At 46.1% G+C, this 25,541-nt stretch overlaps 1 protein-coding gene across 2 annotated transcripts in view; it reads right to left on the reverse strand.

Annotated features, from left to right (window-relative positions):
* Positions 1-25,541, reverse strand: part of SUGCT (succinyl-CoA:glutarate-CoA transferase) — a 756,457-nt gene that overhangs the window by 37,895 nt on the left and 693,021 nt on the right. For both annotated transcript variants that reach the window (XR_006409930.3, XR_008956284.1), the window contains 3 exons: positions 14,246-14,494; positions 12,324-12,505; positions 8,027-8,187 (listed from right to left, as the gene is read on the reverse strand). The gene's annotated coding sequence lies outside the window, so the exon portion shown is untranslated. The remainder of the gene's footprint in view (positions 1-8,026; positions 8,188-12,323; positions 12,506-14,245; positions 14,495-25,541) is intronic.

Raw genomic sequence — 25,541 nt, forward strand, 5'->3', positions numbered from 1 at the left:
CATCTTTTTAATGTCCTCAGTTTTTTCCATATCCATTCTTTCTGTTTAATTTTCAACATTTGCGAGAGGAGTACAGTATATATACTGTATATAATACATAATATAATATGCATATGCTTAAAATTTTAATTTTAATATTCTGATATTTTTCAAATTAGTTTCTAAGAAAATTCATAGTGCATGATCTTTATATTTTAAATTATTTATATTTATAGTTAAAATATTTAGTCCTTCTAAATATATATATTTTTGTCTTTAACCTTTGCTTTTTGGATTAGGCTTGTTGAAAAAATATATTAGATAAAATCATAAATGCTTCAATCCAATGATTCTACCTTTATTCCTTTTTTTTTTAAGCGAGGATATCTTTATCCATCATTTAACATTGCCTGGCTCTACTTTAATTACATTTAATTATAAATTTTAAAACTTATAAATTAAAAAAATTTAAATATGGTTATTATTATCTTTGTTTAGTAATCAAGATGATGAAAGGCTGAAAAGTAAAATAAAAATGAATAAAATAAAAATACCATCATCCACTGGCTGAAGTGATAATGCTAAAATGTTTTAATCCTCTTATACTAACCCTAGACATCTTGTATTCTAAAGAATAGAAGATGAAGTTAAACATGTGCTTCAAAGAATGAGTTCTCAACATTCGCTGCAACATGGACGGCACTGGAGGAGATAATGCTAAGTGAAATAAGTCAAGCAGAGAAAGACAATTATCATATGGTTTCTCTCATCTATGGAACATAAGAACTAGGAAGATCGGTAGGGGAAGAAAGGGATAAAGAAAGGGGGGGAATCAGAAGGGGGAATGAAACATGAGAGACTATGGACTATGAGAAACAAACTGCGGACCTCAGAGAGGAGGGGGGTGGGGGAATGGGATAGACTGGTGATGGGTAGTAAGGAGGGCACGTATTGCATGGCGCACTGGGTGTTGTACGCAACTAATAAATCATCAACTTTACATCGGAAACCGGAGATGTACTGTACGGTGACTTATAATATAATAAAAAATCATTTAAAAAAAAAAAAAAAGAAAGGGATTCCTAACCCCCAATCCTCTACCTGAAGACAATAGCACATGTCTTCAGCTTTTAAAAAATTTTTTGTTGCGGCACAATAGACGTAACATAAAACCTACCATTTTAACCATTTTTAAGTGGATCGTTCAGTGCCTTCATGTTGTTGTGCAACCATCACCACCGTCCATCTCCAGAATTTTTATCTTCCCAAACTGAAACTCTGTACCCCTTAAACAATAACTCTCCTTTCACCCTGTTCCCCAACCTCTGGCAACCACCATCCTACTTTCTGTCTCTGAATTTGACTATTCTACATGCCTCATATAAGTAGAATCATGCAATAGCAAATAATCTTTTTAATTGCAAGGTAATTATCCTAATTTTAGTATTGTTAATCAAGCAAATTATACCCCCCCAACTGTAGGATCAACCCGTCATTGGTGTATACAAAGACCTCATGGTTTTGCAATGGAATCCAAGCCTTGGCCTGACGCAGAGTTGCCTCGGTCAGACAAATACAAAGCCTCCTTATTTATCCTATTTAGCTGAACCCTAAAAGTCTCACTGGCATTATGGGTCCTGCCTATATACTTTGTGTGTTTCTGACGGTGCAAACTCAGTCATAAAAATATCTACAGTACTTGCTTTAAAAGTACTTGCTGCCACTTAACTGTAAACAGACTTGTAATTTAGCTGTAAAACTTCATGACTTGCTGAAAGGGCTGTAATAAAGTCATAATGACCGCTGGCGCAAACATCGTCAGAGAGGCCAAGGATGGTCGGCTGGCCACAAAGGACGGTATGTATGATGTAAGCTGGGCAAAGCTTGGACCATGGCCATCCGGTATCGCTCTCGAGAGGTTCATCTTTCCTGTGATCTTCAGTGCCCAGCCATGTCAAATGCTGATGGATTAATGGTTTATTAACCAAGGGACTCAACATCAGTCTCAGCTTTGTTGGGGGTACAGAGACACTCTTCGAGATACTCAAGTCCCTTGAACAACAGTGATCTTTGTTTTGGCGGAAAGAAACGGGATAACATTTGGAAATGAAGGCTAGAGATAGAGACCGTTTCATGCTAAAAACAGTTCTCGTTGAAAGTGTAGTGTGCCATCTCTTACCTAGTATGTGGCAAAAAAACAGGTCTCCTTTCTCCAGGAATTGCTGGAGGAAGGTTTAGCCAAGTGAGGAGGAGGTTGTTTTTATTCATTCTGAGGTGGGGGAAGTATAATCAAAAGGTGGCCTCCTCAGGGCCAGAAGTTAGCTGGTATCAGTAGGCTTGCTTTCTGCTGCAGGGGCTTCCAAAGATGACCAGGGAAGCCCTGTAATGGACCTTTGACTCAACAGACCAGAATCTGAGCAAAGCTATGGTCTCACCACCCCCACTGCACTGAGAGCTGTCCCTCGGGTGACACTAGTTCTGGCTGAAGCCCACTTCGATTTGCCTCTCACTCCAGACACAGCTAAGCAGCCCTTCAGAGGAGGAGAATTTGACTAAACAAAATGGCTACCCCACCTTGGCGTTGCCACAGAACAGGCCCCAGGATAACAGAAAATACCTTGATTAGGAGTCAGAAGATCTCTACTTGGGGAAAGAATTTTCTTACTGGCTTGCATCCTCCTTTGTAACATGAGGGGATTAAACTCTTTCTAGGTTCTTTCTAGTTCTAACAGTTCTGAGTTTTGAGCTGGAGCGTATCTCTTAGAGCCCCTAGTTCTCTAACCGTTCAGAAAGACGAGGCCAGAGAAGGACTGGATACAAGAGTACCTTTCTTTCGGTCAGGGCCTTTGCTTAGACACAGAGATGAAGAGAGACACAGACAGAACCTAGAGGCCTACTTGAAAATATCATTTAATTTGAGATTTATCAAAATTAAATTATTCTAAAAAATACAAGGAGCTGACTTAGATAAATAACATGCTCTTTTATTAATCCTCTGTGGTTTTTTTTTTTTTTTTTGAAAAAGAAAAAGTATAGTAAATATAAACCTATCATTCTGGCCACAAGTTTGCCTACAATGCCTGGATTCACAAGAAACCCTGGCCTGAACACGGATCTCATGGTCTCTATTACGTGGAAAGAAAACACATTCTTATTTCCTTGCAAAGCCATCCCGTATAGTAAATGCCGGCTGTTAGAGGTGAAGGTGATTCTGTGCCTTGGTACGTGCTACCGAGTCTGCGGCCCACGTGAGGACGATAATAAATGTCGATGGCGCAGGATGATGGCACTCCACTGCGCGCCAGGCCCTCCCTGCTTCCCCCCTCCCATCTGCCCGAATTAGGCTTGATGCGTTCTACCATACTCCTTGCTCTTGCACCCCTGTACAAAACGACCAAGGAATCCCTACCAAGTCGTGAAACTGATTCTGAGACTCTATAATTTTTAAAATATCCAGTACTTTGCTCATAATTGCCAAAACTTTCAAGAAGCCACGGCGTCTTCCTTCAGAAGGCGAATGCGTGTATAAACTGCCATACATCCAAACAATGGGATATTAGTTGGTGCTAAAAAGAAACGAGGTATCAAGCCATAAAAAGGCACGGAGGAAACATAATGAATATTACTAATTGAGAAAAGCCCATCTGAAAAGTCTACATACTGTGTGATTTTTAACTACATTACACTCCAGAAAAGGCAAAGCTGTGGAGACAGGAAAAAAAGGTCAGAGGTTGCCAGGATTTGGGGGGTGGGGGAGAGATGGAACACAGAGGAGTTTTAGGGCAGTGAAAATCTTTAGTGTGGAGCCATAATGATGGGGCTATATTACTACACGGGTGTCCAAACCCATCGAATGGACACCACCAAGAGCGAATAATGTGAAGTAGGACTTCAGGTGACAGATGTGTCACTGTAGGTTCATCAGGGGTAAAAATGTACCCTCGGGCACAAGGCATCGATATTGGCAGAGACTAAGCATGTGTGGGAGCAGGGGTATACGGAAACTCTCTGTATCTTCTCCTCTATTTCACTGCGAAACTAAAACCCCCTTAAAAAAATCATGGTATGGTGACCAACATAATATAATAAAAAATATTATTATTAAAAATAATAATAAAAATAAATAAATAAAATAAAACTGAAAAAAAGAAAAAATCATCTTAATAAAATTTTTAAAAATCCATCCACCCTTTTCACATTTAGCATTTCTGCACTATTTTAAGTGATTTTTAAGACTGTAATCCAACTTATTTCCATCAGAATCAGATTTCCCTTGCTCCTCCTTGTGCTTGTTTTTCGGTTCTGCTTCCTGATTCATGGCCTGGCATCCTCTGCTTTGGTACATATGTGCCAAGAAAACCCCGCAGTTAATGTGGATTGGGAATGTGCTTTGATCTTCTGTCTGAAGATGACCATAAATCAAGGCAGGTTGGAAACCCTGTCCAGAGGGGCCTGAGCTTCCAGAACACCTCGGGGTGACCCTCTCAAAGGATGCACACCAATGGCACAGTCCAGTACTCTAAGGTGATGGCTGCTGAACAGCGTGTCTTACGAAGATTCATGTAATTAATCAGTCTTCCGCATGAAAAGGAGACTGAGGGCCAGGCTCCTGGACAATTACCAGCAAATTGAAACAGACAGTACTCTTTGCCTGGCCAACGAGGTGGCCAAGGTTCTTGATGAGGAAGCGGGAGACTTAGGACAAGCTAGAGAGCGGTTGCCTTCTTCCTCACAAGCCCTCTCCTTGAGTCACTTTTTCATTGTCCGTTCTGTGGCCATTGGTTCCTAAGGTCCATGGGTGACTCCGAATCCTGAGTAGCCAAGTTCTGCTTAGAGCTGGAAGTTGTCTGGAATATTTACTCTGCAATGGACTTAAAGCCAAGTAGGTAGGAATCACAAGATGAAGGACCTCAAAGAGTCAGCTCAGACAGGACACTCTCCCCCACTCCCACTCCTGCAACACACACACACCCCCACCCCAACTTATTTATTCCTTTATGCTCAATGGGCCTGGACTCGCTATACTATACTACATTATGTTATGTTATGTTATATTCTATTACACTAATCTATCTTTGCCCTTATTTATCTTACATTTTGAATTGCATGTGCTTTCTGAAAATCACCTAAAATGCCTTGAGAAGAAATAATGTACAGATCAATCACTTCATGAATGAAAAACTAATGAGGTGCGATTTTTCTTGAGAGGCCCCCTCCCTCCAGCCACATGTTCTCAGTCCGTTCTGTCCCCGAAGCTCCCTGTGGAAGCGTGGCTTCTATGCTGTCTTGTGGTTTCTTAAACACAGGTAGCTCCCTGAGTGTCTGTGCTCCTCGGGGATGAGGAGACTCCTGCTTTCGGCATGCTTCCCAGGGTCCGTTGGCACCACGCAGCCCAGGCCTGGGCCCAGAACATACCTTTGATAACCAAACAAGCACTACTGTTTCAGCCAGCCAGATCTGCGGAATGACCTCTGGAGACCACCAGGAGTGAAAACTGCTGTTCTTCCTACATCACTGTGCCCACAGGTAGGGTGTAAATAGTGGTTGTTGAGTGACTGAGTGAAGGGCCTTGAGCAAGGTGGTGGTGAATGAGAGACACCAGCACAAGGCCACTTTCCCTGGAGAACACCAGTGTGTTCCTGGGGGTGCTCCAGACCACCAGGGGGCTGGTGAAGCGTGGGGATTCCCAGCCCCCCACGAGGCCTGATGCAGAAACCCCTGGGCTGGGCTCAGAGTCTGCAGGTTTAACAAGCTGTCCACTAATTCTGAGCCAGGTTTTCCCAGCTACGCTGGTGAAGGATAAAGGGCAGCCTGGAGGGTATGGCCCTCCCTGGAAGAGGCCACCTCTGCCCCCAAGCTTGATGCCCTCAAAGCCTGGCAGGAGGCAGGGAGCTGACACCAAGGCCAGAGCCAACACCCAGTGTGAGCTCCGATCAGTCACTTCCTCTTCACAGCTGGAAGATGAGCAAAACCCTAACCTCTAACACAGTTCACGTAGGCAGGACATGGAGAAAACTTAGGAACTACTTTATTCATGAAAACCAAAGTTTCTCCTTTGCTATGAAAACACATGACTGAACCTCAGGCACAAAGTAGCTTCATAGACTCTAATTTCAGACATGATAGTACACTCATCAGTGGTCCTGCACTACCTGATGTTTGCCCAGATCCAAACTCTTAGTCTGAGAATCAATGAGAGGCTGAGTTCTTGAGAGAGTGGGGCCGGGGGTGTCCTAGCTCCACCTGTCCCTTGCTGCAGGAACTTCCGCAGGCTAGTTAATCTCTCAGGGACTTCAGTTTTTGTACCTGCAAAATAGGGGCGATAAACCCAACCCTTCTGGAAGGAAAGGGAGTGCCAAATACAATCAGTGGAAGGAACGGAGGTGACTGTGGCACCGAAGAAAAGCAAGTAAGTGGTCAGCCTCCCCAAGAGGCTGCGAGTCCCTCACAGTGGAGCCCCCGCCTGGTCCCCCAGCGCCTGCAGAACGCCAGAACGAAGGAGCTCAGGTGCATTTAACTGGCTGCAATAATAGGCAGTAGGCCAGGCCCCGTGCTGAGTGTTTCCCAGGCACAAGCTCACTTAATCCACACGGCTAGCTCAGCTACAGACAAGGCAGCATAAAGAGGCTTAGGGAATCTGTCCAACGTGGCAGAACATGACCCTGAACTCAGAATTCCAGCCACAAGTCCCCGGGGGGCAGAGAGGGGCCACAGGAAGAAAAGCTGGGGCTTGGAGATGCCTGCGCGGAGCCCAGGGTGCTTGCTGGACCTGGAGGGACAGCAGGATTCGAGGCCAGCAGAGACAGGGGTACCAAAGAAGCTGGAGCCAGCATTCCAGAGCTGGAAATCACAGGCTGTCCTATGCAGGCTTGTGGATGCCTGGAGGCAGCCTCACACCCAAGGTGGCCACGGTCACTGTGCGACCCAGACCTCTCTGCCTGGGCTGCCCAAGTGCCCCTGGGCTGGGCGCCTGCATCTTCAGAATCCAGCTCCCTCTCTCCAGGGAACCCTGCGCAGTGCGGCGGTGCGTCAGCGCCCGGTGGCAGCTTAAATTTCCTGGCCTCTCGGCTTTGCGTCACCCTCCTTAATGACATTTCAACATTGAGCGGGTTTCTGGGTTTTTTTTCCCCCTCTTTCAATTAAATATACAGTAGGTGTTTTGTGTTTAATTTCCTTAAGAAAAAAGTGTATTGTAGGGGTGAAATGGTAAAAAAAAAAAAAAAAAAAAAAAAGGTGGAAGGGAGCCATGGCAGTTTATAAAAACCATATTGTGTGCTCCAGGGACTGGGGTGCCTTTCCGGAGCCTCTTCCTTCTCCTGGGAATACTCATAACGTGGGCTTATGAGTTGTGCTGCTGTGTTTTCCTTACAACCTTTCCTCTCCCTTTCAGCGTGTGCCGCGTCACCGCCTGACTTGCTTGTCTTTTTACGTGCTTCGCACAGGAGTGCTGCCGACACAATAGCCCCGAGCCACGGGCTCCGGAGCCACTTCTGTTCTCTGGCGGAATGACCTCCATGGGGCGTATTTATAGCAACAGAGGTGCCAAGGGCGGTGGGGGGCAGGGGTGGGGAATGAAGGGCCCGGCCTCCCAGGAGCACACCCGTGGCCTCCACAGAGGACCTCTGTCCCGCCAGCGTGGTGGCGGGTGGGGAGGGTGGCCGGGGCCGGTCTGTTAGCCGCACGGCAAGGACACCAGGTGTTCTGACCCTCTCTCCTCCTACATCTGGAGCGCCTAGCCCCGGGCGGGGGGGGGGGGGGCGCAAGCCGAGGCCACTGTGGGGGCCCATGGATGGGGGCACAGGGCTTGGCTTTGGGCCCCTTCCCCAGCCCCAGGGAGAGCCACCCCACTTTTAGACGGTTCCTTGTGGAAGTTCTGACGTGATTTTGTTTGAAGAGTTTGTCCCTGATTGAAGGAACTCTACACTCCGCAAACGAACCATCTCATGGCCCCATGAGAGCTCAGTTTGTCCCCTCCCGCACACACCCTCCCCATCCCCTCTCCTCCTTCCTCCTCTTGAAATCCTTCAGGCCCCGCTGGAAGCCATACCTCTCACTGAAGGCTCCTGGGGGCGCACTGCAAAGACCCCCCAGGGGGATCTCTCTGCTTCTGGGAGACAAGCCACTCTCGCCAGCCAACGGAGTGATCATTCGGGGCACAACTTTGCTCCTTTCCCCGAGGTGAAAGCTCTTCTGTGGCTCGCCCAGCTCCTAGAAGATAAAAAACCCAAATACGTTAACACAGCACTCAAGGCCTACACACTCTGGGCCTTACTTACTTTCCAGCTGCTCCCCTGCCTCCCCATCACCCCCCATGTGGCAACCACGTGGACCCTTTATTCAGTCAATGACTAAGTATTTATTGAGCAACTATTAGGTCCAGGAATGCTGTCAATGCTGAATGAGAGATGCAGAACCCCGTGGAACTTGCATTCTGCAGGAGAAAAGGGGCCTAAGGGCAAATGCACAAATCGTATGGCCAGCGGGGATTTGCAGAAACCAAGGTGAGTTGTGGGGCTGTTTTGTAGAGGGTGCGGGGCCAGGACTCTGGGCAGAGGCTGGACAGGTGAGCACCTGGGACGGGATCCAAGGATGTAGCGTCCAGGCAGGGCAGAGAAGTAGGAGATGTGGGCGGGGAAGCTGGCAGGGTCAGAGGCAGGGTGGGAGTTCTCGGATTTCTTCTCATTGTGGGAAGCTGTGGGAGGGTTGGAAGCAAGTGGAGGGTGTGACCTACTTTCCTGCTTTAAAAGAGCTCTTTGGGGCTGTGTGGAGAATGGTGGTAGAAGGGGAGTCAATCTGTAGCTAATCTTGCATTTAGGAAGTACTGCACTGTTGAAAACATTGTAGCATGTTGCTACTTGTTATTTAAAACTTTTTCCGGGGGCACCTGGGTGGCTCAGTCAGTTAAGCGTCCAATTCTTCGTTTCGGCTCAGGTCATGATCTCAGGGTCCTGGGATCGAGCCCCATGTCAGGCTCTGTGCAGGGTATGGACTCTGCTTGGGATTCTCTCTCTCCCTCTGCCCCTCCCCCCGCTCACATGTTCTAGTGCTCTCAATCAATCAATCAATCGAAATAAAACCTTTTCCAGTATACTCTGCCATCATTATGAACTTCTGTGGGACAGTTTCTCCGTGGATGGGGCGGCTTTCCATTTGCTGAAAGCTCACTGTTGTGAGGCCCGAACCCTGCTCCCTCTTTTTTTTTTTTTTAATTATGTTCAATTAGCCAACATATAGTACCTCATTAGTTTTTGACATAGTGTTCAACGATTCATTAGTTGTGTATAACACCCAGTGCTCATCCCCACACGTGCCCTCCTTAATACCCATCCCCCAGCTACCCCATCCCCCCACCCACGTGCCTTCTATAACCCTCAGTTTGGTTCCCAGAGTCCAGAGTCTCTTATGGTTTGACTCCCTCTCTGATTTCTTCCCATTCAGTTTTCCCCCCTTCACCTGTGATCCTCCGTGCTATTCCTTATGTTCCACATACGAGTGAAACCATGTGATAATTGTCTTCCTCTGCCTGACTTATTTCACTTAGCATAATCTCCTCCCGTTCCATCCATGTCCATGCAAATGGTGGGTACTCATCCTTTCTGATGGGCCATTCTCTTACACCACACACAAAGATAAACTCAAAATGGATGAAAGACCTAAATGTGAGACATGAATCCATCAAAACCCTAGAGGAGAACACAGCACAACCCTTTTGTGGTTGCATTCATTTCTCAGTCCCAACCTCCAGGGTTCTCCAGAAGTCCTACTTCTTATCTGTTCTATTCCGCCCCTCCCTTTTTAAACTTTGGGTTTTAAGTGATTGGAAACGTTCCAGAAAGTCTTCGAGTTACATTTTTAACACCCCTATTGAGGTGTTAGCTGTATTTTTTTAAAAACCTGCATATACTCACAGTGTACGAAACAAACGTTGACATAAATGTACACCTCGTGAAACTACCACAATCAAGATAGTGACCCCCAAACCGGTTAAGCAGCAGGTCTTCTGCACCTGTAGTGATTTTTATCTACCTGTTCTATGAATGATCGAGAGAAGGAAGCTGAAATCTCTGACGACAGTTGTAGATTTGTCTCTCTCTCCTTGAAGTTCTATCAGCGTTTGCTTCAGGTGTTTTAAAGCGCTAGTATCAAATGCATGAACATTTAGGGTTGGAATGTCCTCTTGATGAATTGAACCCTTATCATTATTAAATGAGCTTCTTTATTCCCGGTAATACTCTTAACCCCCAGATTCACTGTGTTTTATATTAATATTGCCGCTGTGGCTATCTTCGGTTTCTGTTACATGGTTTATTTTTTCCATCCTTTTACTTTTCGTCTGTCTGTATCTTTATAATTAAAGTGGATTTCTTGGAGGTTGCCTGTCGTTGGGTCTTTTTTTCGCTTGGTCAGATAATCTGCCTTTTAAATGGGGTGTTTGGCTATTTACATCTATTGATATAATCTGATGTGAACCTACCATCTTGTTTATTGTTTTCTCTTTGTCTCTATCTGTTCTTTGCTTTTTTTCCTCTTTCTTTGTGTCTTCTTTTGATGAGTATTTTTTATTGTTTCATTTTTGTCTCCTTGTTGGCTTATTAGTAATAAATCTCTGCTGTGTGTTTTTTCCCAGTTTTATTGAGAAATAATTGACATGCATCGCTGTGTAAGTTAAATGCATGCAGCGTGATGGTCTGATTTACATATATTGCAAAATGATGGCCACAACAGGTTCAGCTAACATCCATCTTCTCGGGTAAATACAATCAAAAAAAAAAAAAAAGGAAGCTATGTTTCCCTGTGATGAGAACTCTCAGGATTTACTCTCTTAACAGCTTTCCCGTATATCACACAGCCGAGCTCGCTGTGGTCATGCCGTAGATTACGTCCCTGGTGCTCACGTCCCTCGTGCTGGGCAGTTCACACCTTCGTCCGCCTTCCTCCAGTCCCCCTCCCCCACCTGCCACCTCAGGTAACCACCAGTCCGATCCCTTGTTCTGAGTCTGGGGTTTTGTCTGTTTTGTTTAGATTCCACGTGTAAGTGAGATCATGTGTCTTGTGTCCTTTTCTGGCTGGTTTATTGTACTTAGCATCATGCCTTCGAGATCCATCCCTGTTGTGGCAAATGGCAGGGGTTCCTGGTTTTCCATGGCTGACTCCTTTTCCGCTGGATGTACACACAACTCCTCTATCCATTTACCTATCACTGGACACTTAGGTTGTCTGCAGTACGCTTTTTTGCTCAGAGACGGGGGGCGATAGAGGAATCTCCTTGAGGTGCATTCCGGATTTCACAGCCAGGGATCCTGGTCTGGGAGGGCCTGACCTCGTGCTGTTTCCCCCGTCCTGAAGACAGGGAAGGTGTGTGGTCAGACAGAGCAAAGGCCTCAGGGAGCTGCATTAGTTGGGATTCAGGAGCAGAGAGGTGAAGCCTGAGCTTCCCCGGGTGGGTCTCCAGGTCCACCCCGAAGTTAGCCCTGCTCCAAGGCTCCTCTCCTCCCATCGAGGAGGTGGCCCCACAGAGTGCGTAGGGCTCCACTTTTGAAAGTAGCTGTCCCCTCAGGGAGCACTGCAGGCCGCTTCCTTGCAGACTGCTCAGCTCAGCTAGAAGCCACAGATGGATGCCCCCTACTTTCCAGACGTCTCCCTGGAGCCTTGGTGGCCAGCCGACCCACCCATCTTCCGGGGCCGTGTTCCCACCGCCACCGCCGGGATCCACCCTGCCCGTCTGGCCCATCAACCTGCCTCAGGGCACAGCTTAACTCCTGGATCCCCCGCTTCATCCGACGGAGTCAAGCTCCAGCACGTTGGCATTCTCCTGCAGCCTTTGTGTCAAAATAAAATCAGTCAAATAAAACACAATCACGAGGCATCAGGCCACAGGCTGTTTGTCTCAGCCTAACTGATTCTGACAGCTCAGCGAGCAGAGCAGCCCCCGGAGCCGCAGCCGGGGCCACGGTTCCAGAAACAGAGGTGGCCACTGCCTCACCAAGCTGCACTGAGCCCTCCAACCCCCACGCAGGGGCGGGGCAGCGGGCTCTGCTCCGGCTTCCAGCGAGGCACCCCCCCCCCCACGGCCCTCCTGGCCGCAGCTGAGGCAGGGGGCCGTGCCTGTCCACCGCGGGCTGTCAGCTCTCCCCGCCGAGGTGAGAACCCCCAGGGGCACCCGACACCCCCTACGCGTTCCCGCTCAGATGTCGGCCTTAGAGATCCTGTGACCCAGCTCTCAGAAAACCTACGTCCCTGCTCTAAAGCCCAAAGCTAAGACTGTCATTCGTTGTTGTTTCCTACGCAAAGCAAACCTACTTGGATTCTCCCTTCTGACCCCCCCATGTCAAGTGTGTCTCTACCTTCATGGTTACATCTTCTTCGGGGGGAGCCATTTCCATATATTCCCGGAGTCTCAATCCATGGTGGGCGCAGAGTAGGAGACAGAGTCTGCTGTGGGTGAAGAGAAGCCCTGGGTTGCAGCCCCATGGGAGTCCCCGCTGGTCTGGGTAGCCGCCTCGTCCCCTGACGCTCAGTTCTTTACCTGCAGAATAAAGATGTGTGAAGAGCACCGTGGAGTAGAAGAGACATCCGCTTTGGAATCAGACAGGTGTGCGTTTCAGCCCCCACTCTGCCACTTGGGGATCGGGATCGGTGTAGACTGCTTAGCACCTGTCTGCCTGTGCCGTCCCCGAGGGCGCCGGACCCTGCTGAGCAAGGCCTGCCTTGTTTCCAAGAGTCCCACATCCCCACGTCCCCACGTCCCCAGGCCCCAGTCCCAGCTCATGGGCCACTTCTTTCAACGTCCTGTGCTCACTCCACTTCCTCCTGCCAACCACCAGATCTTCGGGGTTCTGGGCGTGAGCCCCAGAGCCCCGTCCCCTTCCTCTCCCTCGGGAGGCTCAAGCCCCTCACCTCCCAGCCCCACCCACCCCGGAACACCAACAGGTCACTGAGAAACAAACGCCCCCTTGAGACTCCATTTGCATTTCTCAGAAACAGAACTCCTGAGCCTCCCGGCCAAAGAGGTTCCTCATCCCCGAATATTTCATTTCCCCTGATAGTTCCACTCCAGACCTGGTGACTCAAGCCAGAAACTGAACATTTTCTCAATTCTACCTTCCTGTCTTCACGACCCTTCTAATCCGTTATTGAACTCCAGGGTTCTGTATCTAAAACAAACTCGAATGGAGACTTGTGTCTGGGACCCCACACCCCTCTTAGCCATCCGGATCACTACCACCCCCCGCTCCAACCCCTGCATAGCTTCCTCGCTGGCTTCCAGCTTCCAGTCCTGCTGCCCGCCCCCCCCGCCCCCATCCCAGCACACTCTCCAAGCAAGGGTGCTCTTTCTCACTCACAAATCTGACCAGGTCACTCAGTGCCTTAATCCACCCCCACCCCCAACCCCGGTAACTGCCCAGTATACATAGAATTAAATTCAAACCGTTCTCCCGGACTCGGGATGCTCTTCACCATCTGGCCAACTCTGCCCAGCACTTCATCCCATGCCACTGTCCCCACCACTGGGTATATCCTAGTCACACAGGGACACTGGTCCTCCTTCCCTCCTCAAGATCCTTGCAGGCACAATTCCACTGGCCTAGAACTTCCTCCCATTTCTTGTTTATAGGGCTTTTATCCAACATAGGTCTCTGGCATAAGTACATGAGAAACAGAAGAGATGCCATGGGTATAGTTCAAAGCTGTCAGTCGGTCTGGATTCCTGTGGTGGAAACAAGCCTGGAATATGCTGGGATGCCCACAGCCTCTTGGAGTTCACAGTTCCGGGAGTTGGCTAGTTAGCAGGGCTGGGGAACGGACCACCATGGAGCCTTCCCACGAATTTCTTACTATGCTAGTCAAGCCCGCCAACATGTCCACCCAGCTCGGTTTTCCATTCACTACTCCAGCCCCCCACACCCCACATCTGCCCCACGATGCCACCCATTGTCTAATGAATCTATCTTCCACAGCTCCCTGCTCATTTTCTAGCCAAGCCACTTCCTCCGCCACCATGGATGGCACCCTCTCCTTCAAGGTCCAGATGGAATGCTGGCTCGGGAGCATCTTAAATCCAGAGGCTCATTCCAACCGGAGCCTAGTGTCGCCGCTCAGGGCTCCGTGGTGTGGGGTTTACCTCCCACTAATGGTGCCTGGCCCGTCCTATCATGGCCTGAGCGTCAGCCCTGCATCGGGCACAGGGCTAAGCAGTTTATAAGCCTCATCTAACATTCCTAGCATGGTGTCTATGAAGGAGGCACCATGAGTCTCCCCATCTCACCCAGGAGGAGGCCGAGGCTCAGAAAACAGTGGCACGTTCTCTGTCACAGTTCAAGCCCACCTCGGCCCGGCTCTATCAGGCGTCTCAGCTGTGGCACTACTTTCCTCATTTACAAGCATGCCTGTCTCTCTGCAGCCTTTGAGACTCATCCTCACATGCCGTCGGCCTCCACAGCGTATGGTACACCCACACGTTCTGGACAATGCACTGTTAATAGTGTGGTTTCTTATTCTGCTTCTGTAAAGTCTTCTAAAAGGAAAAAAAAAAGGGTGAAGGTCCTTCAACAATAGCCTTAGCATCCTGTTATAATGAGGAAAAAGTCGGGAAATTGATATCTAAACGTTCTCAACACCAACATTAGCTTAAATTCTCATCCACACCCTTGGCCCAAGAGGGCCACACCAAGACAAGTCAGTCTGCCCTTTGGAGCCCATTCATTAGAGAAGGGAAGTGTTTATGTGGCCTCGGCTCTGGGATGATATAATGATTGCCTTTCCTCCCAGCAGGTCTCACCCTGTCTCAGGAAGACGTCAGGGGTCAGCACAAGGCCAGACTCCGAGTTGATGAGTCACTCTGGGAGAAGGCCAATCGCAGGATGAAGGTTGGCTCCGGGGGATTGGTGAAAGGAAATGGTACCTTTCCCTTGGAGGAATGAGGTTGAATCTGACCTCAGTCTGATGGCATGGAAAAACGCCCAGCCTGTCTGGCTGGGGATCCAGGAGGGGGGACAGGGTTCCCCAGAGAGTAATACTCAAAGGTCAGTCTCTACCCAGGGCTCTTAGGAAATGCTCACTGCCAGGTCTCTGAGGGGCTCAGGTGAGGCATGTGTCAGGAATATGGAACCATCTTATTAGTAAGTCTGGTTCCATTAAGGCAGGCAGAGTGGGGGGAAAATGTACTTGGGAGAAAGCAGTAGAGGGGTGAGGCCAACAAACCTTGGTTCCTCTCCAAGCCAGCACACCTGCTGTGGCACCCGTGGAGAACCACTGAATCCTGTGGTGAAAAGCTAGAGCCCGCATGTGTTACTGTCCCCTCTTCACCACACTTCACCAAGAGCATTACCTCCATTACCATATCTCTCCACAGCCTTCACCACCTCTGCCCCCATCACCTCCACTAGCTACCCTCTAATGCCATCGCATTACTTGGCAGGTACCATTCTAGGAGCTTTGTGTTTCCTTTTCATTTAATTTCTATAACAGGAGCTATTTTCTTTAGTAATGAGAGAGTTCAGGCAACCTGACCAAGGTCCATATCTTATAAGTGGCAAAGTTGGAATGGTCACCCTAGCATATCTAACACCGAGGCTGTGCTCTTGACCACTGTGCCAGATGGAAGAGTCCTTCTGGGGCAGAACAGAAGAGTTCAGATGAACAAACAAACAAATCATAAAGCAAAGACCAATCCTACTCCAGCTCACTGACAGCCCCTTCTCCCCATCTGCTCATGCAGATGTTCAGTGACACCATAGTACTCTCTAGAATCAGGGATGATTATTATCATTCTTCTCCCTGGGGGTCATGGCTCCCTTTCTCACCTCTACCAAGCAAGAGGTGGTTGCCATATCTCTTCTATTCTAAATCGTCATGGCCATTCTTGCCTTCCCAGCAGCCCACTGTGACCTCTGCTTGAAAATTTCAGAGGAAAACTCGTTTCTTTCACAAAAGCTCCCCAACATCTAGCACAGCAGGAGATGTGGGCCAAATCTTAATGTGTGAGGACTGAACTAGGCCCAAGGCCATCTGCCTGCCTCGTGGCACCCAGAGCTCAGGACACGCAGCACAGGGAAGGCCCACCCCTCCAAGAATCTCAGGCATGTGTTCCCTCACCAGAAGGTTAGAAGCAAGGGAAACATGAGTGAGTCAGGTGAACCTGGAATGTCACCTTAAGTCACAAACTACAAAGAGTTAATGCCCAAGCAGACCTGACAGGGAGGTAAACATCCATGGAAGGTTCTTGAGTCTTTTCTCTGTCTCTGCCAGCAACTGAGGAGCGGATCGGCCAGGTAGCCGTCTCCTGTTGCTGGCGTGGAAAATTTTCCAGGGGACTCTTCTGAACATAAGCATCTTGGAATGAGCCTGATCCCAGTAAAAGAACCAAATGTCAGAAAGGCTGAACATAAATCTTGCCTAGAGTAGGGATTGCTTGATGGTCGGATTTCTTTTTTTTTCTTCACTAGGGTTACAAGACAGGGAATGTGAAAGGAAAGCCCAGCCTGATTTTATGAGCCATGATCATAGTACTTCTCTTTCTGGAACAAACTTGCAGAGAGTTCTGTTGTTTAAGCTCCTGGAAACTGAATTGACAGGAAACCCTGTCTGTGGCTGCAGGTAAAGGTCCTGCTCCCACACTGGGGCACGGGTTCTGTGGGCTACTCCCTGCAGGAGGCAGACAAGGTGGGTCTGTTCCTTCAACTGAGGTGAAGCTCTATCAACTGCTTCTAGAGAAATGCACTTCACGTTACAGGATCCATTCGAGGCATTTGCATTTTGAAATATTAAAACAGGTGAAGTACATCCTGGGAGGCCCCACCCTTAACTTCCAGAAGACTAATCTTATACTAGTTATAACAACTACAGCAGCTAACTTTTAAGGAGACCTTACTCTGCCTGAAGCATTTTACATCCATAACCTCACTAATCCTCATGATGATTCTAGGAGATAAATATTATCCCTATTTTATAGATAAAACTGACCCAGAATGGTTCTGAAGCTTTTCTGAATTCCCACAGAATGTCTGTCAGAACAAAGATGTGACCTGAAGGCTGTTGGACTCCAGGGCCCCTGCCACTAACTTCCATGTAATGATACCTATGGGTCAAAGAAAAGACACTGAATCCCAGCAGAATTGCCGCTTCCACATCCTCTAACTCCAAAGGTCTTCAAAGTCACCCTGGAGGTGACTACAGAAATAAATCATTGCTGGGTTACGGGGGCCAACACACCAAATTATCAGAAGCAGGCTGCTTTTGATGGGACTGTATACCTGGGAAGATAGACCTGGGAAAGATCTCCACCTCGTACAGCTCATGAACTGAGCTGATACCTAATTATTAAAAAGAAAGCCTGGTGAACTGACCACACCAATGTAAGTCAGGAACACCAAGTTCTGTTTGCCTTAGTGGAATCTCTTGCTTTCAACTAGGCCGGGCAGGCGACTGAGCCATGAGGAGGAGAACCGGAGTGAACTGTGAAGAAAACTCTCCATCAAACACGGGGACACTCTGTTGTTGTAAGAACCAAGGGCTAGGGCAGCGAAAGAGTTCTGTAAAGAAAGAAGAAGGAAAGCAAGCTGATCCACATATTCTGGAAGTGTACAAAGGGGACAGGTAGATGTGGGTCCAATTTTCTGAGCCCCCACCTCACAGCAAATCATTCTAAGAAATACCAAGGACAAACTGCTGGTTCTAGAATAAATGAAATAAGATGAATCTGGTTCTACGTGATAGAATACCAGTTCTGATCACTCCTTTTTCCTGTCTTTGAAATTGAAATAAGAAGTCAATGACTTACTTTATTGTTCTGTTTAAGCAACTGAATTTATACACTTTCTGAAAGGCCAATGTTTACCCGCAGCATCTTTATTATTGTAAGTCAGCTTTAACCCAAATTCAACGGGAAGCAGACTTCAAAAGCACTTAGTGTGAGCATCACTCTAAGGGCCTTATTGTTGTTCTAACACTGAGCACATCTATGCTTTTCTTTTGTTAGTGACTCTGGGGATCTGGAGAGCTCACACGCACGCACATGCCCTTGATGTGTGCTACAAATACTGTAAATTCTATAGTGATCATTGGGTATTGCCTTCTACAGGGGAAAAGAGGATACATTTGTACCAGCGGCTAAGGGGGTGACGATTGTCCTCTTATAACCTGACTGTAAAGAAGTCTAATCAGTTGATGATAAACACCAGGGCCCCATGTGTCGCAAACAACTGGGTCATTTTGGCTGCTTCTGAATAGGAGTAAATAGTTTTATGTAAAATTGTTTATACTGGCCAGACTTCAAGAACTTAAACTTTAGTGTTCACTATGTCATAACCTTCATAAATTAAAGAATTTTCCTTCCATAATTTTCAGCCTGATGGATCATCATCTGATGCCTGGGAGGTAATAGGAGACCTTCCTGCTTGTGGCGGGATTAGTGAGTTGCTTTCATGTCTATGAGAACATTTCAGAGCTTCCAAGACTTGTCTAAAAGGAAACTTGGAAGCAAGCAAAGGTGTGAGAACAGGAAACTTTCTTAGGGATTTAGACCATTAGAGCCAATGTTGATTTACGTAGCAAACCAAGTGACCCTCTTTGTCTGCTGGATTTTACACGTACATTTTTTCTACACTGGTCTTAACGTTGCCGTAGATCAGGCCGCTTCCCAAGGCTTCCCATTCAGTTTTTCCTGCTGCTCCTTCTGCAGTCAGCTTTCCCTGAGAGGGGAGCGAGGACCTCAGAATAAACACAATCCTTCTATCAGCAAGGTTCCATCTTGACTCTCTACAGGACCACCCTATGTGGCAGAAGCCAGTGTCAACATCCACATGGGGAAGGATGTCACTGCACTTGAGATCTGAGGTAATCTCCCATCCTGCTGCTTTACTTGGCATAACTAGTCACTGCAGCTCTCGTGTTAAGAAAAGGCCCAACAATGTCCTCATTTATATCAGGACACGGGGCCACCTGCATGTCCTAGCCGAAGCAAGAGAAGGAGCATTTGATATGTGATAATCAAGTGGCTGTCACTCCGATGATTCATGCTCCTAAGTCCCATAAACATGTGAGTCACAAGAGAAGAAGCAGTGGGTTCAACTTTAGAGGGCTGTTCCACTAAAATCTCTGTAAATCATTGGGCGCCCAAGAGAATTACTTTTCTATGCATGTGATGAAATGGAACATAAATATGGAGAGGCATTCTTCCTACTTCAAAGGAGGTCAGAGAATAGAGCAGAGATGTGTACGTCAGTCATGGCAGGTGATGGTTTCAAAGCAGCCAAGGCTTTGGGTGATAGGCCATGAGAAGAGGTTAGTGATGGATGTCCCTGTGTTTCTCAGTGTCATCCCATAAAATATGGGGGTAGTCCCAGGGTACTTTAGAGGATATGAAAGGTCCTATAGTGGAGGATGGGGAGAAGATAAGCATCAAGGCTGTGTTTGCTATGCTTTTTAACTGCAGCTTTCTATCATAGATTGGTGTGAGGCACATCTACATGCACAACTTGGCAAGATAATCATTTGGTATGGCTTCCAAGGACTGAAGGCTTGAAGGTCATTCTCCCTCCACCTTACAAGAAGCTGTTGCTCAGGGGATCCCTCCATGGCTTCATCATAATCCAGCCTCCTTGGGCCAGAGGGAGAATTTAACTGGCTACCTTTGCACACTTCCAACAGAACTTCTACCAGCTGTTCTTCTTTGTCCTGTCATGAAACATGGGTTCAGCACAGGTCACTGAATCATAAACCATTAAAGCTAAAATGTCCCCAAGAGATCCTCTGGCTCAGTGATTTCTGAACTGCCTTAAATGAATTTTTTTCAAATGAAATTTTACTCAGACCCCAAAATATAAAATAAATTTAGTAGCTATGATTCAATATGGCAGTTTCATCATAACTTTTCATTATTCTTACCTAATAAATAAAGATGGACTGAATTAGAAAAAAAAAATCATCATTTTGCAGTCACTAATGAGACAATGGATCCAGGCAATAATCATGAATGGAGGCTGAAACCCTAAGATGAATGGTTGATAGGAGACTTTTTAATGGAAGGATCAGGCTGATACCAACTGAGCTCATTGATCAAACAGCATTACTGCAAGTGGGTTAATCAACTGTACTGTGGCTTCAGAGGGGGTACAACAGGAAGTACATATGAAGAGTATCCATGAGGGACTCTTGCCTTAAGAAATATCAAACTCATACCCAGTCATTCTTCTAGGTTTCAATACCAGCGTCCAGGACATAAAAGAACAAATCAAACAATACCATGAGGAAACAATCAGCCATATTCAGAACACGGGACAGTCTACAGAATAAATGACCTAGTTTCTGTAATTGATCAAAGGCATGTGCAATGCATTTTATTGTTGCCCAATTATTCATTCCCCTTCCTGCAAGAGGAAGGATTATTCATTCGTAAGTGGATCATACGTTTGTGCCTACTGCCTTTTGGATGGGCACTCTCCCAGTGGAACTGTGTACATTCCTGTCCCATTGATACCAGTTGGGCCTCATGACTTGCTTTGCCCCATGGTGAGTAAGTGAGAATAGGCCACATCTAAGAAAGCTTTGCCGACCATCCCGTCACTGGCTTTGCTGCCCTTTTATTTCTGTGGCAAGAACATCCCGACACAAATTGCTGAGTCCCAGAATAAGAAGACACATGGAAAGGAGCTGAACCACTGCCAAACTGCAGACAATGTGCAATGGGAGCCAGAAATAAAAACTTTTATTAACATTGTTTGTTATACCATTGAGATTTGGGGGTCATCTGTTACCCCAGCAAAGCTGGTAAATTTAATATGAACCTCCTCCCACCCAAACACACACACACAGAAGAACTGTTATAAAGTAAAAGAAACTTTAGCAATGTGACCATTGAAGGTATGTTGTGGACCATGATAGTGAACCACAGTTCAAACAATTCAAACTTAAAATGTCACTTTTGGGATACTTGAAACAATTTGCATAATGTCTGTGTATTATGTGATATTAAGGAGTTATTGTTAGTTTTGTCAGGTGTGAGCATGCTCCCATACACATGTATTTTTCAGTTAGAGATGTATCGTGAGGTATGTATGGGTCAAATGACAGGATGTCTGAATTTTCTTCTGAATATTTCAAGAAAAGAGTAAGAGGATGGATAAGTGTCACAAAATATTGATAATTGTTGAAGCTGGACTTTAAGCACAGAGAGGCTGACTATACTATTATCTCTAATTTTATGTATGTTTTTAAATTTGCCTTATAAATAATCTATAAATTATAGCAAACAAATTAAAAGGCATTAACAAACAATGACAAATAGGATATAATGGGAGTCACCAGCAGACAAGAAAATTCCAAAATTTCTGGAAGAGCCAGTGTTTGGATGAAGGGTCATTTAGAAGGTAAGATTGAGAAAGTTTCATTCTCATGTGTTTGTGTGTGTGTGTGTGTTGGGGGTCTACAAGGGGACAGTGTCCTTAAAAAGAGTGTTGACTGTCCTGTAGAACATAGCACAGAACTGACAACAATGGGTGTAAATGAAAGTTTGTATAACCAACCATTGACATTATAACATCCCCCCATCCACCCACCTACACACAGAATGATGCCCAATAAAATGTTTGCCATCCAGGTGAAAAAAAGCAGACTGCTTTTCTTTTTTTAAGCAAAACAAAACAAAATCTATCTGGGAAAACTAGGACAGCTGATCTGTGCATTGACACCCAAGGCAAAGCACTCCCCAAATTGGTGTTTTAATGTAATGGTCAGCTCCCCGCAAGTTCACCCTGAAGTAAAGCCTACCAGAGAATCAGCCCCACCCACAGAGGAACGCCAGCCAGGTGACCATTGCTCCATTGCTGAATGCGAATGGACTGCTGAGGATCACCATACAATTAGAGGAAGTCTGCAATGTGACAGAGCAAAACAAAGGAAAAATGACACCGGGGAAAACACAAATAATTAGGAAACAGAGGAAAATATTTTGAAAAGGGGAAAACTTTTAATTAATATTCTGAGGGATTTGAAATGAGATGGCACCCAAAAAAAGAATAGGATTCTACAGAAAAGGAAAAATCAAAGATAAAGTACTGTTAGAAATTAAAATTAAGTCCCAACCTCCACTCTGTCCCATCCAAACAAAGAAGAAAAGATAAAAGAAGAGAATTCAGGTCCTACCAGAAGAGAAGGAACTAGGATATTTTTCATCCCAGGGAAGGTGATGGAGGGATTAGGCGCACACAGAAGAGGAGTGAACTGAGTGGGCAAGGGGAGGGGCAAGGGGAGGGGCAAGGGGGAGGGGCAAGGGGAGGGGCAGGGGGAGGGGCAGGGGGAGGGGCAAGGGGAGGGGCAGTGCACACTAGAGCTTTGTTTTGATCGTCAGTTTTCCATCATGTCTGATTTCATCACCATGCGTTTTCAGAATATATGACCTTCACATGTGCAGAAACAATTTGATGTGATAAGAATGTTTTAGAAATGTAAAACCAAAGATGATTCAGCGTCCTAAGAGGCAAATCCTCAAGTATCTAATAACTCATTCAGGCTTTTATTTCCAGAACCAAAAATCTCAAAGTCTAGTCTCTATACTGTCAGCACTTGGTGAGCAAAGGTTAAAGTTTCAAGAACAAACAAACAAAACACTGAAGTTCTCTCACAGTAAAGACGATCCCCTAGAGAAGTTCCTGTCATTTTAGTCTCAAAAGTTTGTGGGTTTTTGATGAGTTATGTTTGAAGCTTTTGTAGAAAGATAAAGAACTTTAACTCCCACCCACACGTGCTCCACTCACTGGGTACACATCAGTGCCTGCAAGTACATTATTGAAAATCTACAAACTATCTCAAAATCATCTTCACAGAGTCAATGTCTAAAAATGCTTGTCAAAGTGCTTACAATCCACATGGTAACGATTTAGTGGAAGCTAAACAATGATGAACATGATTTCTAGTAAACACATACAGACATAGACATGCATTTGAATATAACACAACAGATAATTTTAGGAGGCTCTTGTGAAATTGTTTATCACATTTTATCTAAAGATCAATTTTAGTTTTGAGGGGGCTTGGGTGGCTCAGTTGGTTTAGTGTCCAACTCTGGATTTTGGCTCAGGTCATGATCTCAAGGTCCTGGGATTGAGCCCTGCATCAGGCTCCCCACTCAGCATGGAGTCTACTTGTTACTCTCTCTCTCTGCCCCTCCCTCCACCCCCACCTCCCCCTGCTCGTGCATCCACACTCTCTCCCTGAAATAAATACATAGATATATTTTTTAAAAAGATCATTTGAATATTTGATTACAAGCCATAATCCAAGAGAAACTTTGTCTGAGAGCATCCTTTGATAAAAGGAGGCTTCAAGTGGGTTAAAGTGATCAATACACAAAAGGAAGATATTCCTTCAAGAAAATCATAAGCAGACTTCAACTTTAAACGTTTTTGAAATTCATCCAGGTTCTAAGTAAAAAAGCAAGGACATCCATGTATATATTGAAGAAGAGAAAAGTTATTATGAATTCTGGGGAAGGGCACTGTCAAAAGAAGGAAAGAAAGAAAGAAAGAAAGAAAGAAAGAAAGAAAGAAAGAAAGAAAGAAAGAAAGAAAGAAAGAAAGAAAGGGAAAGGAAAGGAAAGGAAAGGAAAGGAAAAGGAAGGAAGGAAGGAAGGAAGGAAGGAAGGAAGGAAGGAAGGAAGGAAGGGCTAATCCCAGGGGAAATTTGAACCCTGGTAATATGGAAGCCTGGATTGGCTCCAGGCTGCACAGGCCCCTCCAGGAGCAGCAGTAGCACAGACAGTGTCTGTTCACAGTGGGAGCTGTGGTGCTGAACAGCATTTGTCAAGTGTGGCAGCCCTGGGTGGGACACACACACCTACTCATTCAGCACAATGATTCGCTAACCCACCCCATAGGGCTTTACCACCCCAGAGTACCATCTCCACCTTCCATGGGCCTGAGACGACCCATGTGGAGTTAGGAGAGGAACCTCTGATTTATGGTGGTGAAGCTTTCCTTCCTTCTGAAATATAGCTCTGGCCCGCTAGAGGGAAAGAAACCAACTTAAACACTTTCTGAACATACACTTCTAAGTTAAGGGGGTCATTAGCTCCTTAGTTATGTCTTCAACTTGGTAAAGACACATAATCCCCCTTCCTTTAATGTGTTAGAAAAGACTTCCTAGAAACTTCAACATGCCCTGTACATTTCCTAGTATTATACTCCTTGGTTTTTTTCCATGGAATAAGTTGACAGCTTGACTCCACCATTTAAGAGTGTGTGCTCCTGAGTACAAATGACAGCTCTGATGCATAAGTGTCCCAGAACCTTAGGAAAGTCACTTACACAATCTAATCCTCAGTGTCCTTCCCTGAGAAATAGGGATGAAGATAGTGTCAACCATACAGAGCTACTATGAGGATCAATTGAGATAATCCCTGTGAAGTTAGGATATTCCCCTGTCCAGAGGTATTGTGCCTACAAACAAAAAAAGCAGCAACTCAAACTGGCTAACACAATAAGTAAATGTGTGATTGCTATGGGCTGGAATCTGGAAGAGCACACCTCCTGCACGAAATAATTGACAACTTGATGGGTTGTCAAAAGCCTAGGTTCTTTCCCTCTCTCATATGCTACTCTTGGCATGGATTTATCCCAAAGCTGTGCCTTCTCCTGGTTACCTTTTGGCTTCCCGTGGCCCCCTAGGACTACATTATTTCTCATTCATATTCAATAAGAAAGGGCAAGGCAAATTTCCCAGAAGCTTTCCAGTAGACTTCTCTCATCCCATTGGCCAGAATTAGGTCACGAGCCCATTCTACAATTATCACTGCAGGTAGAAGAGGGTCACAGGACTGGCATAGACTCACTTTTGGAGGAGGAATGGATGTAGAGGAAGATCATTTAAATACCCAGTAGGGATGACCTCTTTTTAACATCATTGTCCACACTATGTTGCCCTTTACAGTCTTCAGGAAGTTTTTCCAAAAATGCAACCAGCTATAGCTGGTTCCTTGTGTAAGACATAAACTCTATCCTTAAGAAACTTCCAATGTACCTCTGAAAATAAAGCATGTGGATAGTAAAGTGTTAAACAGTAGGACAAGACAACCTAGAATTCATGGCCTGAGAAAATTGCCACAGCCATTTTAATTGGCCATGACTAAAATGACCAGCGAGAATCCCCTAATTAACGGCAGCACCGTTCTGCAGACTGGTCTGCACGCTCAGCCCAAATCTACAATAGGGACTGATACTTCCCATGGAGCAGGCAGACAGGTGGCCTCGCTGGTTTTCAGACTTAGCATCAGTTTCTCCCATGTGCTAACTGTCACCACGACCATGACCTTGTATAGACACATCTCCCAGAGGAGGATCAGTCTTAAAGCCTGATGAGAAGGTAGGTTCCTAGAGCTCTAGAAGTGTGGAATGGCTTCCCAAGGCTCCATCTTCCACCAACCCTGAGGACTCACATTCAAACGTGATTGACTGGATCTAAGTGGCTCTGCACCCTTGGCCTTAGAGAATATATTATGTAGAGAATTTACTGTTTGTCACCAGTCCTTACATGATTGCCATACCAAAGCTGTGTGTTTATAACCCATGTGG

The sequence above is a fragment of the Ursus arctos genome, unplaced genomic scaffold (genome assembly GCF_023065955.2).
Source record: "Ursus arctos isolate Adak ecotype North America unplaced genomic scaffold, UrsArc2.0 scaffold_3, whole genome shotgun sequence".
Lineage (NCBI taxonomy): Eukaryota > Metazoa > Chordata > Mammalia > Carnivora > Ursidae > Ursus > Ursus arctos.